Below are 13,412 nucleotides of genomic sequence, written 5' to 3'. Positions count from 1 at the left end.
TTTTCATTAAATCCTCTAAAACTGTGCACATATCTTTTCAGGATTTTCTTGCATATTCCATTCATGCAATGTTTTGTAACCTGATCCCATGCTGCACTAATGTTCTTTATACATGACAAAATGTTGTACTCCTTCCAAAATTCTCTGAGCATTTTCTCACCTTCAGTAGCAGCAACAGCCAGAGCGAAGGTCGTGTGTAAATAATACGCTTTAAAGGCAGCAATAGCACCTTGATCAATGGGTTGGATGACAGAGGTAGTGTTAGGTGGCATGTACACTACCTTAACATCAGGGTGCATGTCGTCCAGGTGTGGTGGGTGTCCCGGAGCATTATCCAAAATCAGTAAAATCTTGAATGGAATCTGTTGTTGCAGACAATACTCCTTGGCTCGTGGAATGAAACAAGTCATGAACCAATCCTCAAACAGTACTAGGGTCATCCAGGCTTTCTTATTACTGCGATAAAACACTGGCAGTGTGTGCTTGCTGACATGTTTAAAAGCCCTGGGGTTCTCTGAATGATAGATCATGAAGGGCTTTAGCTTGAAACCAGCAACATTCCCCCCCAACAGAAGAGTAATTCTGTCCTTGAATGCCTTGAATCCAGGCATTGATTTCGCCTCTTTGTGGATGTATGTCCGCTCAGGCATGCGCTTCCACAATAATCCAGTCTCATCCACACTGAATATTTGCTCAGGCAAATAATTCCCTTCCACAATCACATCATCTAACTCCTCCTTAAAAGCTTCGGCAGCACCAACATCGGCACTAGCTGCCTCTCCACTCACCTTAACATTGTGTAGACTGTAGCGTTTTTTAAATCTATCAAACCACCCATGACTTCCTGTAAAGGTTTGATCACATTCATCTCCTGCCTGCTCCTTCAGGCTTTGGAACAGGCTTCTTGCTTTAGCCTGTATGGTTAGAAGGCTTAAGGGTACACGCTTCTGTATCTGGTCTTCTATCCGTATCACCAATAATTTTTCCATATCGTGAATAGGACCTTGTCTTCTCTTTGATATTATAGTTCCCTTTATAGGTGTTGTTCCTTTCACTACTGTATATACAGTAATGCCCCGATTTACGCGGTCAATTAAACCCACAGGGTACCGCGGAAAGTGAAAACCTCGTAAAGCGAACAACAGAACATATGGGATTAATTCCAATAGAGACTGGGCCGACTCCCAAACTCCACTTTTTCCAACACAATACCTATGTTGTAGTAAAAATAACATCTTAATTTTATGATGGTATGCATACACAATTAATATTTAAGAGAAATACAGTCGCCAGGTTAATGTCCATTAAAATAATAGACTCAACTCCCCCCTCTCTCTTCCCAAGCTCGCTGGCTCCTCCCTCTCTGAGAAATGTATGGGTGAAAACACTAGATTTTAAGGTATAGTAATAAGTAATACCTCAGACTAAAGTTAGGATAATATAATTGACATTTCTAGATTCCTTGCAGGTCAAGGAATATTTTGAATGTAAACTTCGTACATTTTGCACAAAAGATAAAATATTTGCTTTTTGTAAACCAAATTATTACATTAGATCTAAAATTTGTATGTCTAATGCAAAATCCATGAGGTAGTAGGCAGCTATCAAACAGGGAGGTACTACCGCCTGGGAAGATATTAGAAGCATAATGTGTTGTCTAATGATAGACCCTGCTGCCATATGGCATCACGAAAATTGTGACCAAGTCCCAGGTTGCTCATCTGACTTTCTGCTTCATTTACACACAATTGCAGGGTTTCAATTGTTTCTCTTACTTTGACAATACAACATACATAATGTTTATCATTTCTCATAATTGATTTATTTTTTTCGATTTTGTATTTATTTATGATTATGATTATGTTAAATATTTTGTTTTTTTTAGTATTTTGTTATTAATATTTATTAATTATAATTATAATAATAATAGTTATTATTATTATTATTATTAGTAGTAGTAGTATTATTATATTTTCGGCCCCAGGCCCTGATGTGGGTCAGTAACCTGTGCCCGGGTGGGCTTATCCCCGTAAAAAAAAAAAAAAGAAAAAAAATATACTCGTCTATAACCCTCCCTCGTTTATAGGTCAACCCTGATTTTTTGACCAAGAAATCGTTAATTTGTAATATTCATCGTTTATAGGTCGACCCAAGTTTTTGAGGGTAATGGAACAACAAAACCTTCAGTAAAAACACTCTACGTCCTATAAACAGAGGCTCGCCATGCCGGAAACACCAGGTGCCGAAGGCAAATTCTTTACCATTTATTATTACGACACTTTACACTGAAACGCAGGTAGTTTCAACAAAAATATTGTATATTTCCATTCAAGTATTTATTCAAGTCAATTAGGAGGGAATATTCTTGTAATACAACAGTTTTTTAACTGAAAACCATTCGAAAAGCGATTACGGTAACATCTTTTGAACGAAAGAAAGCAAAAGTCATTGTTTTCGTCACGATTTTATCCCACTTTCCACTGTAATACGTACGTCATTTCAGCAAAAATATTACATTTCCGTGAATGCATTATATCAAACACAGTATGAATACAATATCACTAATATAACAGTATTTTAACCGAAAACCATTAAAAAAAAACGAGTAACATCTCCTGAACATCAGAAGCTTAGGTAAAGTCTTTTGTTTTCGTCGTGTAGTTTATCCTAATTTACATTGAAATACATCACGTTTCAGCAAAACTACTATGTATTTCAGACAATATGGAAAGGTAATATTTTTGCTGAAATGATGTACGTATTACAGTGGAAAGTGGGATAAAATCGTGACGAAAACAATGACTTTCGCTTTCTTTCGTTCAAAAGATGTTACCGTAATCGCTTTTCGAAAGGTTTTCAGTTAAAAAACTGTTGTATTACAATAATATTCTATCCTAATTCACTTGTGATGTAACAGTTTTTTAACTGTAAATGATTCGAAAAACATGTGTACCGTCTATCTGATATGGCAGAGCCCTGGTCGCGGAGGCTTTGTTTTTGCATCGGCCCTTCTTAAGCAGCCTTTAATCTTAGCGTACGTTGAAATTGTGTTTACCGGTATATTCTTATTTTCTTGCTTCTTATTTTCCAGAAATATGACAAGTTTGTATATAATACAATGTTAAGGTACTTTTAATTTACAAGTATTCATTTTTAAAAATTCAGAAGACACCAAACAAATACCAGTACGGATATTTGCGTGACTCTCCCGCCAAAAAAGACAAAACAAAAGGTACTCTCTCCCTCAGCCCTACCAAAATAGCCCAACGACATCTTTCTTGTTTATTCTCTTCCAATTTCTCACTTTAACTGGTACTTTCTACTTCATATTGCCTACATCAGATAAACTACAGTAATTGATGTTAGACACTGTTATAAATTTGATTACCGGGTACTGGCAGGATGCCGTTAGAACCACCTGACCCTACCAACAGTGTTGCAAGTCAGACACAGCATTTTTTTCTTACATTTTTGGTGTCTCCAGTTGTTAATTTGTTTTTCTGTGGAGTTTGTACAATAGTAAACTGTTTTACCTACATTATTGTAACACGATTTGGGAAAAGAAATACTCGGTAACTTAAAATTTTAAACGGAAAATCTTGAAACTGGTAAATGTGTGTAGATGACCTGACTCACATCATATTATGATTTGATGGATTTTAATGAAAAAATTCAGAAATATGGCATCACAGTATTTATTCAAGTGAATTAGGATAGAATATTATTGTAATACAACAGTTTTTTAACTGAAAACCATTTGTAAAGCAATTACGGTAAAATCTTTTGAACAACAAAAGAAAGCGAAAGTCATTGTTTTCGTCACGATTTTATCCCACTTTCCATTGTAATATGTACGTCATTTCAGCAAAAATATTACATTTCCATATTTATTTCTGAGAATATATTCATTCAGGCACAGTTAAGGTAAAATATACTTGTGATGTAATATTTTAATGAAAATATTTAGAAATACGGTATCGTAGTTTTCTTTTGTTTCAAATTTAATTAACAAAGATTGATGTTTCAAATTTAATGAACAAAAATTTATGTATCTATAAATAAACTTTTAAAAATGAATACGTTATGTTTTTCATCGTCCTGTGCATACCATACCATGCATTTGGCTACTTTGGGCTTGCTATGATGAATCAAGAGATCTGCCCTGGCAACTGTACCGACACTCACAGCTGGTGGTGCGTCGTTTCCATTGTTTACTGGCAGTTACTGGTAAATATTTTTCAACCTAACGAAACTATTACCCGTTTAAAGGTCGATTCCCAATTTTTTGCCACAAAATTGGGTCTTAAAAACTCGAACTACATACGGATATATATATATATATATATATATATATATATATATATATATATATATATATATATATATATATATATATATATATATATATATATATATATATATATATATATATATATATATATATATATATATATATATGTAACCGGTCGGAATTTGCTGGACTTTAATTTCTCACTTGACTTGGGGTTTATTAAAATTTAATAGATGGTAAAGGCAGTGGAAGCGCCCCTTTGAGAAAAATCCCGAACCAGCACAAGAACACTTAAATCTACTACACAAAATGAACTGTCCGTGACCCGTGGAAGGATAGCGTCTGTGACTGGGATGAATGAGACACACTGTAAAATTTAGACACTTATATTCCCTCCAACACTACAAACACAATCAAATAATGGTACACCAATATGCGCACCTCTTAACTTAAACTTAAAACACTACTCTGGGGAATAAAAGTTATAAATGACATAGAAATTATTAGAAACACAGGCAACAATAAATTTGAAGTATTAAGAAATGTTGCTTGCACACATGAAACAGGCCTCTTAAGGGCTTTCACAAAATAATATCAGTCACTTAGGAAATGGTATTAAAAAATAAGAAATTAACTACTCTACAATGAATAGGCCTTAAGGGCTTTCAACAAAATTATAGCACCCCAACAGATGTACACTTCCTAACCTAACCTAACCACTACTCTGGGGAACAAGGTTATACCTGAGATCAGAATTATGAAGAACAATTAGAGGCATTAAAAGAATCAAATCACAGTATCACTCTGGTTCCACTTAATGGCACAAACATTCAAAAAAAACACTACTATCAGAATTATTTAAGAAATATTAAACTACACACGTCAAGATAATATCAGTCTGAGGAATGGTGTTAACTACACCCGTAATAAGGAAGATAAAATGTTCCTCTAGGTATCTCCTAGAATCCTAGACTCACGGTCTCAGTGTGTGACCATTAATATACTCAGATAGCCCCAGTGTACTCCCAGTGCGTCCATGGGCAGGAAGAGAGTGAGCCAATCAGACCCTGTGCAGTTGAGAGGAGCTTTAGCTTCCCGTTAGCAAGAGGGTTTCACTAAGCGGCTCTGGACATGTGGTGTTGTGAGCCGACGTCCGCTGGGCACCCAGACGGCTAGATTCCCTCAAGAGATCCTTTGGTACCCCGCTAAACAGTGACAGGCCTACTCTGATCGGTCCAATGGCGACAGTCGCCACCCTCAATCATCAACGGCAGTCTCAAACGGCAGTCAATCTCTCGCAGTCAAACTCCGGTCAACTCCGGTCAACTCCAGTCAAGTGGGTTCTGACGGAAACCCTGAAATGAACTCACTGTTAGCTCTAGTTAACTTTACCACTGCCCTATCTAACCCTGTCTGAGATCGAATGAGACTTACTTGTTATACTGCAATAGCGCAGCACAGGTGACTAGGCCACGTGACTATTTCTGATGGACGCGCGGAACGTCTTGTCTGTGTGACTGCTCTCCGGGACTGGGCTAGCCAGCGTCGTGTCTCCCCAAGGCGCTAGCTTGGGCCTACGTGATATATTTACCGCCTAACTAATAACTCCTTGGGACACCCGTAACATTATTCAGACTGCTAAACGATCTATAATAATTTCAAATTCAATAATAGTCCCTTAACTTCATGAATCGCATCATTATTAATTCGGTAAATTACATTTAATATCATATAGGCCTAGTTCCGCAATCTCTCGCTACGAGCAGGCAGCGCTCCCTCCCCTCAGATGACCTTGAACGCTCAGTATCACTCATGGCGGGGCATTTGAAATTACTCTGAAATTTCTGAATATATATATATATATATATATATATACACACAGTTGTACCCCACTTAACGCGGTCAATAGAACCCAGAGGGTCCCGTGTTAAGTGAAATCCGCGTTAAGTGAACAACAGAACATATGGGATTAATTCCAATAGAAACCGGCCCGACCCCCAAACTCCACTTTTTGAAGGCACATACCTATGTTGTAGTAAAAATAACATCTTAATTTTATGATGGTACATGCACACAATTAATACTTAAGAGAAATAGAGAAATACAGTCGCCAAGTTAATGTCCATTCAAATAATGGACTCAACTCCCTCCCCCTCTCACACTACACTGCCGGCTCTTCCCTCTCTGAGAAATTTTTGGGGGAAAACCACTAAATTTTAATAAATAATACCTCAAACTAAAGTTAGGATAATACAATTGACATTGCTGGATTCCTTGTAAGACCAGGAATATTTTGAATATAAATGTCATATATTTTGCACAAAAGATAACATAGTTACCTAGAGAAAATTTTTTATCTAAAAATTTGTATGTTTAATGCAAAATATATGATGTTTATATTCAAAATGATCACCAAATTATAAGAATTCCAGCAATGTAAATTATATTCTGACCGGGTAATTTGTATGAATTTTATGAGCTAAAACAAATATCTTCAGTTAATAAAAAAAAAAAAATAATCTTCACAACACTTTCTGTCAATCAAAGTACCCCACCTTGCCTCCCACCCTCTTCCAACCGCGCGGTCAGTCCCAACCCTCCCCCCCACCCCCCACCAATCCTCCCTTCCAGAGTTTTTAACATTTAGTATTAAATAATACCTCAGATTAAAGTTAGGAGAATATAATTGACATTGCTGGATTCCTTGTAAGACCAGGAATATTTTGAATATAAATGTCATATATTTTGCACAAAAGATAACATAGTTAATTTGAGAAAAAATTTTATCTAAAATTTGTATGTCTAATGCAAAATATATGATGTTTATATTCAAAATGATCATCAAATTATAAGAATTCCAGCAATGTAAATTATATTCAGACCGGGTAATTTGTATGAATTTTATGAGCTAAGACAAATATCTTCAGTTAATAAAAAAAAAATAATATTCTTCACGGGGTAACAGATGGTCGGTCGGTCCCTCCCTCCCCCCCACCCCCCACCAACCGTCCCAAGGAGATGTGTGGGAAAACCAGAACTTAACTTTTTTGTAATAAATAATACCTCAAACTAAAGTTAGGATAATATAATTGACATTGCTGGATTCCTTGTAAGACCAGGAATATTTTGAATATAAATGTCATATATTTTGCACAAAAGATAACATAGTTACTCTGAGAAAAATTTTTATCTAAAATTTGTATGTCTAATGCAAAATATATGATGTTTATATTCAAAATGATCACCAAATTATAAGAATTCCAGCAATGTAAATTATATTCTGCCGTGGTAATTTGTATGAATTTTATGAGCAAAACAGTCAGGCAGGGTGGCGGTAAAGTAAATCTAAAAATAGCGTCTTCTTTGAAATGACACTAACAAGGATATGTGAAAAATCCGTGTTAAGTAAAAGTTCATTTCATGCAGGCACTTCGCTATATGATAAAAATGTTATGAAAAACCGCTAAGAAGCGCGGGTAATACTGTATATATATATATATATATATATATATATACACCTAGACCCCCACTTACGACGGGGTTAGGGACCCGAATCCAGGTCGTAAGTCCGACATGGTGTAAGTCCGACATAGATAAAAAAAAAAATTTAATAAAAAATCTACAATGAAATACAGTACAGTAAAAGTAATGAATAATGATGAATGGATACAGTACAGTGAAAGTAATAAATAATAAGGAATGGATACAGTGTGACTGAGCACTTAACCTTTAATGTAGTCAGCTGAATGCACATGGGGCCCCCATAATTTTCTAATTATACATGGAGACTACATTAACTGGAAACGTTTCGGTATAGAAAATGCGTGTGTCATTTAAAAAAAAAAAAAATTTTTTTTTTTATCTATATCTGAGGCGGTCGTAAGTCCTGTCGTGCCTGACGAATGAAGTAGCTCACAAGTAATTTCTCCGTCTTGAAAAGCACCTGGTTGTGGCAATACTTGACCATAGAAGCACTGTAGACTTTGTGATGTTCATGTGCTCCTTTATCTTGGCTGCATCCTTCTTGATAGTCCTGACGTAGATCGTTAACACCATGCTGGCGCGCGAGATCAACCTGTCTTGTTCCTTTCTCCAACTCTTGTATGATCTTGTATTTAATTTCGTAGCTTAAGGAACGTCGTATCTTCTTTGGCTGAGGGCGGCTGGGTCCAGGTAATGCAAGGTTTCCTTGTGGTGGTGGTGGTGGTGGTGGTCCGGTGGAAGCCATTCTTATGGAACAATGGATACCGATATACACGGTGTAGCCGGGAGGGGTGTAACTGACGCGGGTAGGTCAAGGGGCTTGAACGCTCCCGCGGCGGGGCACGTCATAGTACATTAAACCAATCACAGCTAGCGAGGGAGGGAGGTAAGGATGCTTGGCCCAATCACAGTCCGATACGGCATATGACGTCACCGATAACGCAATATATATATATATATATATATATATATATATATATATATATATATATATATATATATATATATATATATATATATATATATATATATATATATATATACACACACACACACACACACACACACACAGGTTATACCTCTCTAGTCCGGCAACCTCGGGACCTGACCGGTGCCGGACCATGGAAATTGCTGGACCATGGAAATTCACCCTTTACCTTGATAGATAGTGACTTGTGCTTATGCCTGGAAGCACTAGCACCACTTTCTCTGCATCATGGTCTCTTTGAAGACATATTGAAGGGTTAAATGTCGTATAGTAGCTTCTCAAATTTCGCGCGTTTTTAATTCTTAACGTATTTTATTGGAACACACACAAAAATAAATAAATAAAAATTTAGACGGCGGAAACTTGAATTTCGACGGGTTTGAACGGCCCGCCAACTTGCAGACGACGTGCATAATCGTGTAAACAGCGTCATTTCTCTTATGTACAAAAGATTCATTATTGTTTATTACTGAATGTCTTTTTTATTGAATTAATGTTTATGTGTGCAAAATGAGCAATACAATTCATTAATAATACGTAGAATATTAAAACACACGAGGAAATGCCACAGCATTGTTTTCGTTGATTACAAAACCAGTGACTGACTGGCTCTACATATAAAACTGAAGAATATAAGACCTTGGTTGTAGCTGTAGTAAAATTAATATGGTTGTTTTAAGTAATGTTATTTAATGTTAACAAATGGAACAATAGAAGTAGCTAACGATAATGGTAAAGAAAAAAGAGAGATCGCATATGTAAGTGTGCATGCGCACATGTGAAAACATATCGTCATTACTTTACATAAGAACATGAAAGCAACACTTATTTACTGTTCATATATATTTTAATTAATGTTTCTGAATTTGTTTTTATTGAAATAATGTACGTGTGTGCAAAATTAACAATACAATTTATTAATATTACGTGGAATATTAGAGGAGACGAGACGGCTGCCGGCATTGTTTATGTTAAAGCTTACGAAATCAGTGACTGATTGGTTCTACATATAAAACTGAAGAAAATAAGACCCTGAGTTTAGCTGTAGTAAAATTAATGTAAAAAAATGAATATGGTTGCTTGAAGTACCTGTAATGTTATTTAATGTTAATAAATGGAACAATATAAGTAGCTAACCATTAATGGTAAAAAAAAAAAGTGAGACTGCTCGTCCACCCCAATGCCTTCTCTTCTTCCTTCTCCTCCACTCCCATTCTATATCCCATCATCATCATCATCATCCAGGAGCCTTGTACATACACACCTCAAAGTAAGCGAACTTTTCTACCATTTTTGTTGAATTTAGGAAATTTTCGGTGAGCTGGAACCAATTGCCCAAAAACCCATTGAAACAATGGTTTCGGTTAACGAACTTTTCGGTTAACGAACGACCTTCTGGAACGGATTGAGTTCGTTAACCGAGGGGTCACTGTATGTTTTCACGTGTGCGCACTTACCTACGCGATCTCTCTTTTTTCTTTACCCTTATCGTTAGCTACTTCTAGTGTTCCATTTATTAACATTACTTAAAACAACCATATTAATTTTACTACAGCTACAACCAAGGTCTTATTTTCTTCAGTTTTATATGTAGAACCAGTCAGTCACTGGTTTTGTAATCAACGAAAACAATGCTGTGGCATTTCCTCGTGTGTTTTAATATTCTACGTATTATGAATGAATTGTATTGCTCATTTTGCACACATAAACATTAATTCAATAAAAAAGACATTCAGTAATAAACAATAATGAATCTTTTGTACGTAAGAGAAATGACGCTGTTTACACGATTGTGCACGTTGTCTGCATGTTGGCGGGCCGTTCAAACCCGTCAAAACTCAAGTTTCCGCCGTCAAAATTTTTATTTATTTATTTTTTTGTGTTCCAATAAAATACGTTAAGAATTAAAAACTCGCGAAATTTGAGAAGCTACTATACGACATTTAACCCTTCAATATGTCTTCAAAGAAACCATGATGCAGAGAAAGTGGTGCTAGTGCTTCCAAGCATAAGCACAAGTCACTATCTATCAAGGAAAAGGGTGAATTTCCATGGTCCGGCACCGGTCAGGTCCCGAGGTTGCCGGACTAGAGAGGTACAACCTGTAACATGTAATTCCTAAAGCTATCCCATATAAAACAATTCAGAAGAGTTACTGGTTGCCTAAATAAACTTCTCTAAGAATGTTTTCAAGCATTTTGTTCTCTTTTTCTATAAAATTTTTGCAAAATTCCCAAATAATATTAATAATAAAAATAATAACAACAATAATAATAATAATAATAATAATAATAATAATAATAATAATAATAATAATAATAATAATAAGGTAAATTTGCATAAGTTCAGCCCACTGTTAGAAAGTAAAAAATATATTTTTCTAGTGTATTTGAGTGTGTTTAGACCGAATATGACCTTCATTTTCATCGGAAATTGGCCGGGTTTTTTTTATAGATCTTTTTTTCATGGAAAGTTTTCCAAAAAAAAAAATAATGGGTAAGCAAATACAAAATACACCAAAAAAACATAAACGAAACCTAACCTAACTGACTCTCACCATACGATGGAATCACCTCTTTCTTACCTTATTGCCGTCTCTTCTTTGTCTTTGGGATAAGGGACAAGTTAGGACAACGCCACATATGTTGGTTTTTGCGATATTTACATTCAGTCTTGCACTTAGGACACTTTACTGAGGTCGGGAGAACACCATGCAATCGTAAAAATGCTATAGTTTCTTCGTTTTTTCCCAAAAAACTCGCAATCAGCTCCATATAATTTAAGTGACACCCATCACAGACTTCCAAGGTCGGAAATGAATATGAATTTGGAAATATGAGACCCAAAATAAAAATCGATTTTGATTGGGCCAAAAATACCACGAATTAAACCAATAATCATTTTAATTGGTTGCAAAAATAAAACTCTTTTCATTGGCCACGAGACGTGTACTGAAACGCATGCGCGTGATGATTTATGAAGGAGACACGCAGTGTGGAAGGTGAGGTAGGCGATAATGGCGGAAGATTAATGGAAGAAAATATAGACAATTTTGGATACGCTATCTCCGTTATTATGCATTTGCGACGGTAATGTAATAGATGAAAATTATCTTATAATTAGACGTCTTATTCGAATATGATAATAGATTAGTGGTAGGAATGTGGGGTGTGAAAATGCAATAATAATAATAATAATAATATAATAAAAATATAATAATAATAATAATAATAATAATAATAATAATAATAATAATAATAATAATAATTATAATAATAATAATAATAATCTGCTCAAAATTCCTACGGGCACACGAGAGAATTTTTCAGAAGATTATTATCTCCAATTTGGGCACACGTTCTCAAAAAGGTTCGCCACCCCTGGCCTAGTGGCTTCTATAACCTGTGAAGAGTAAACTCTCCAAGTGTTCATCATGCAAATGCTATTTTTTAAATTAAATGGAATACAAAATCTTCATAAAAATATCATTCATACTATGTTATATAGTGAGCCCCATAGTGAGTTTGGGGTTTAAAATTAGGAGACAACAGTCAAGATATGAAATCATACCAGTGGGGAGCCACGAAATACCCAGAAGTGCCCAAAAGTATATTAAATCAGGGTAAAATCTTAACGAATATCTGTTATACATACACAAAACATGTTTAATAATATTTTTAGTGTAATTTTGTAAAAATAATTCGAAAGATGAAATAATAAATAGCGAAAAACTTTCAGTATTGGCGTACGCTAAATTCCAGAGAGTTCGTGAACAATGGCGATAACTCAGATCCATCGTGATGCACTTCGCTAACCCAACCTAACCTAATGAAAAGTAAATCCTATGTTAAATACCCCAAAGTAACAGAAACATCGGTAATTATATCTCCATTTTGGATAGGTGACTCTTTGGAATTTAGCGTTTTTCGCTGTTTATTATTTCATTATTTTGACTACATTTCGATGAAAACATTATTAATCAGGTTTTATTGATGTAAAACATATATTCGTTAAGATTTTACCCTGAATTAATATACTTTTGGGTACTTTTGGGTAATTCGTTGGACCATACCAGTGTTGTGACGGCAGTGTGAGGTCTCTCAAGACCAGACTTGACCAACACTGGAGCAGGTCATTCAGGAGACAGTACATGCCCAGTACTTGCCAACAGAGACGTAACTGATCGCCCACGCGGCAAACGAGCCAATCAGTGGTGAAGAAGATAAAAGTAAAAGTAAAATAAAGTAAAAGTTTCAGCCTCACCTACGACTCAGCTACAAGTTTGTTTTGAAAGTGTCAGCAGCTGCCAATGTCACCGGCAAGGAGAGTATAGAGGAGGAAGGGCGTGTTACAGCTCCCCGTGGTCCGCTGGCCTGGACACTAGATGGCCCTGATGAACGGTGGGAACAGTTGTGTCAGCTGTTTCTTTTGACTCTGGCCGATGGCAATGGACGAGTTGTTGGTCAGATTTTTTTCGTAAGATGGCAGGTCAATGGGTAAATAAAACGCTTAAATTCACTATGGTAATAATATCTTAAAAAAGGCCCAAAAAGTGTAAAAAATAAGGGTTAAAGTAGCTAAAAAAAATCGTGACTGCGAAAAGCTTGTAGCACATTTGTCAAATTTCTCTTTGTTGTGTGTCAACTTTCT

At 35.7% G+C, this 13,412-nt stretch overlaps 1 long non-coding RNA gene across 1 annotated transcript in view; it reads right to left on the bottom strand.

Annotated features, from left to right (window-relative positions):
- Nucleotides 1-13,212, bottom strand: part of LOC121853219 — a 48,065-nt gene extending 34,853 nt beyond the window's left edge. The window contains exon 1 of the long non-coding RNA XR_006086281.1: nucleotides 13,026-13,212. This is a non-coding gene — a long non-coding RNA (uncharacterized LOC121853219). The remainder of the gene's footprint in view (nucleotides 1-13,025) is intronic.
- Nucleotides 13,213-13,412: the final 200 nt, after the last annotated feature.

The sequence above is a fragment of the Homarus americanus genome, unplaced genomic scaffold (assembly GCF_018991925.1).
Source record: "Homarus americanus isolate GMGI-L3 unplaced genomic scaffold, GMGI_Hamer_2.0 scaffold57409, whole genome shotgun sequence".
NCBI classification, from domain to species: Eukaryota; Metazoa; Arthropoda; class Malacostraca; order Decapoda; family Nephropidae; genus Homarus; species Homarus americanus.
Note: the sequence above shows the minus strand (reverse complement) of the source record. Positions and strands in the feature narration are given on the sequence as shown.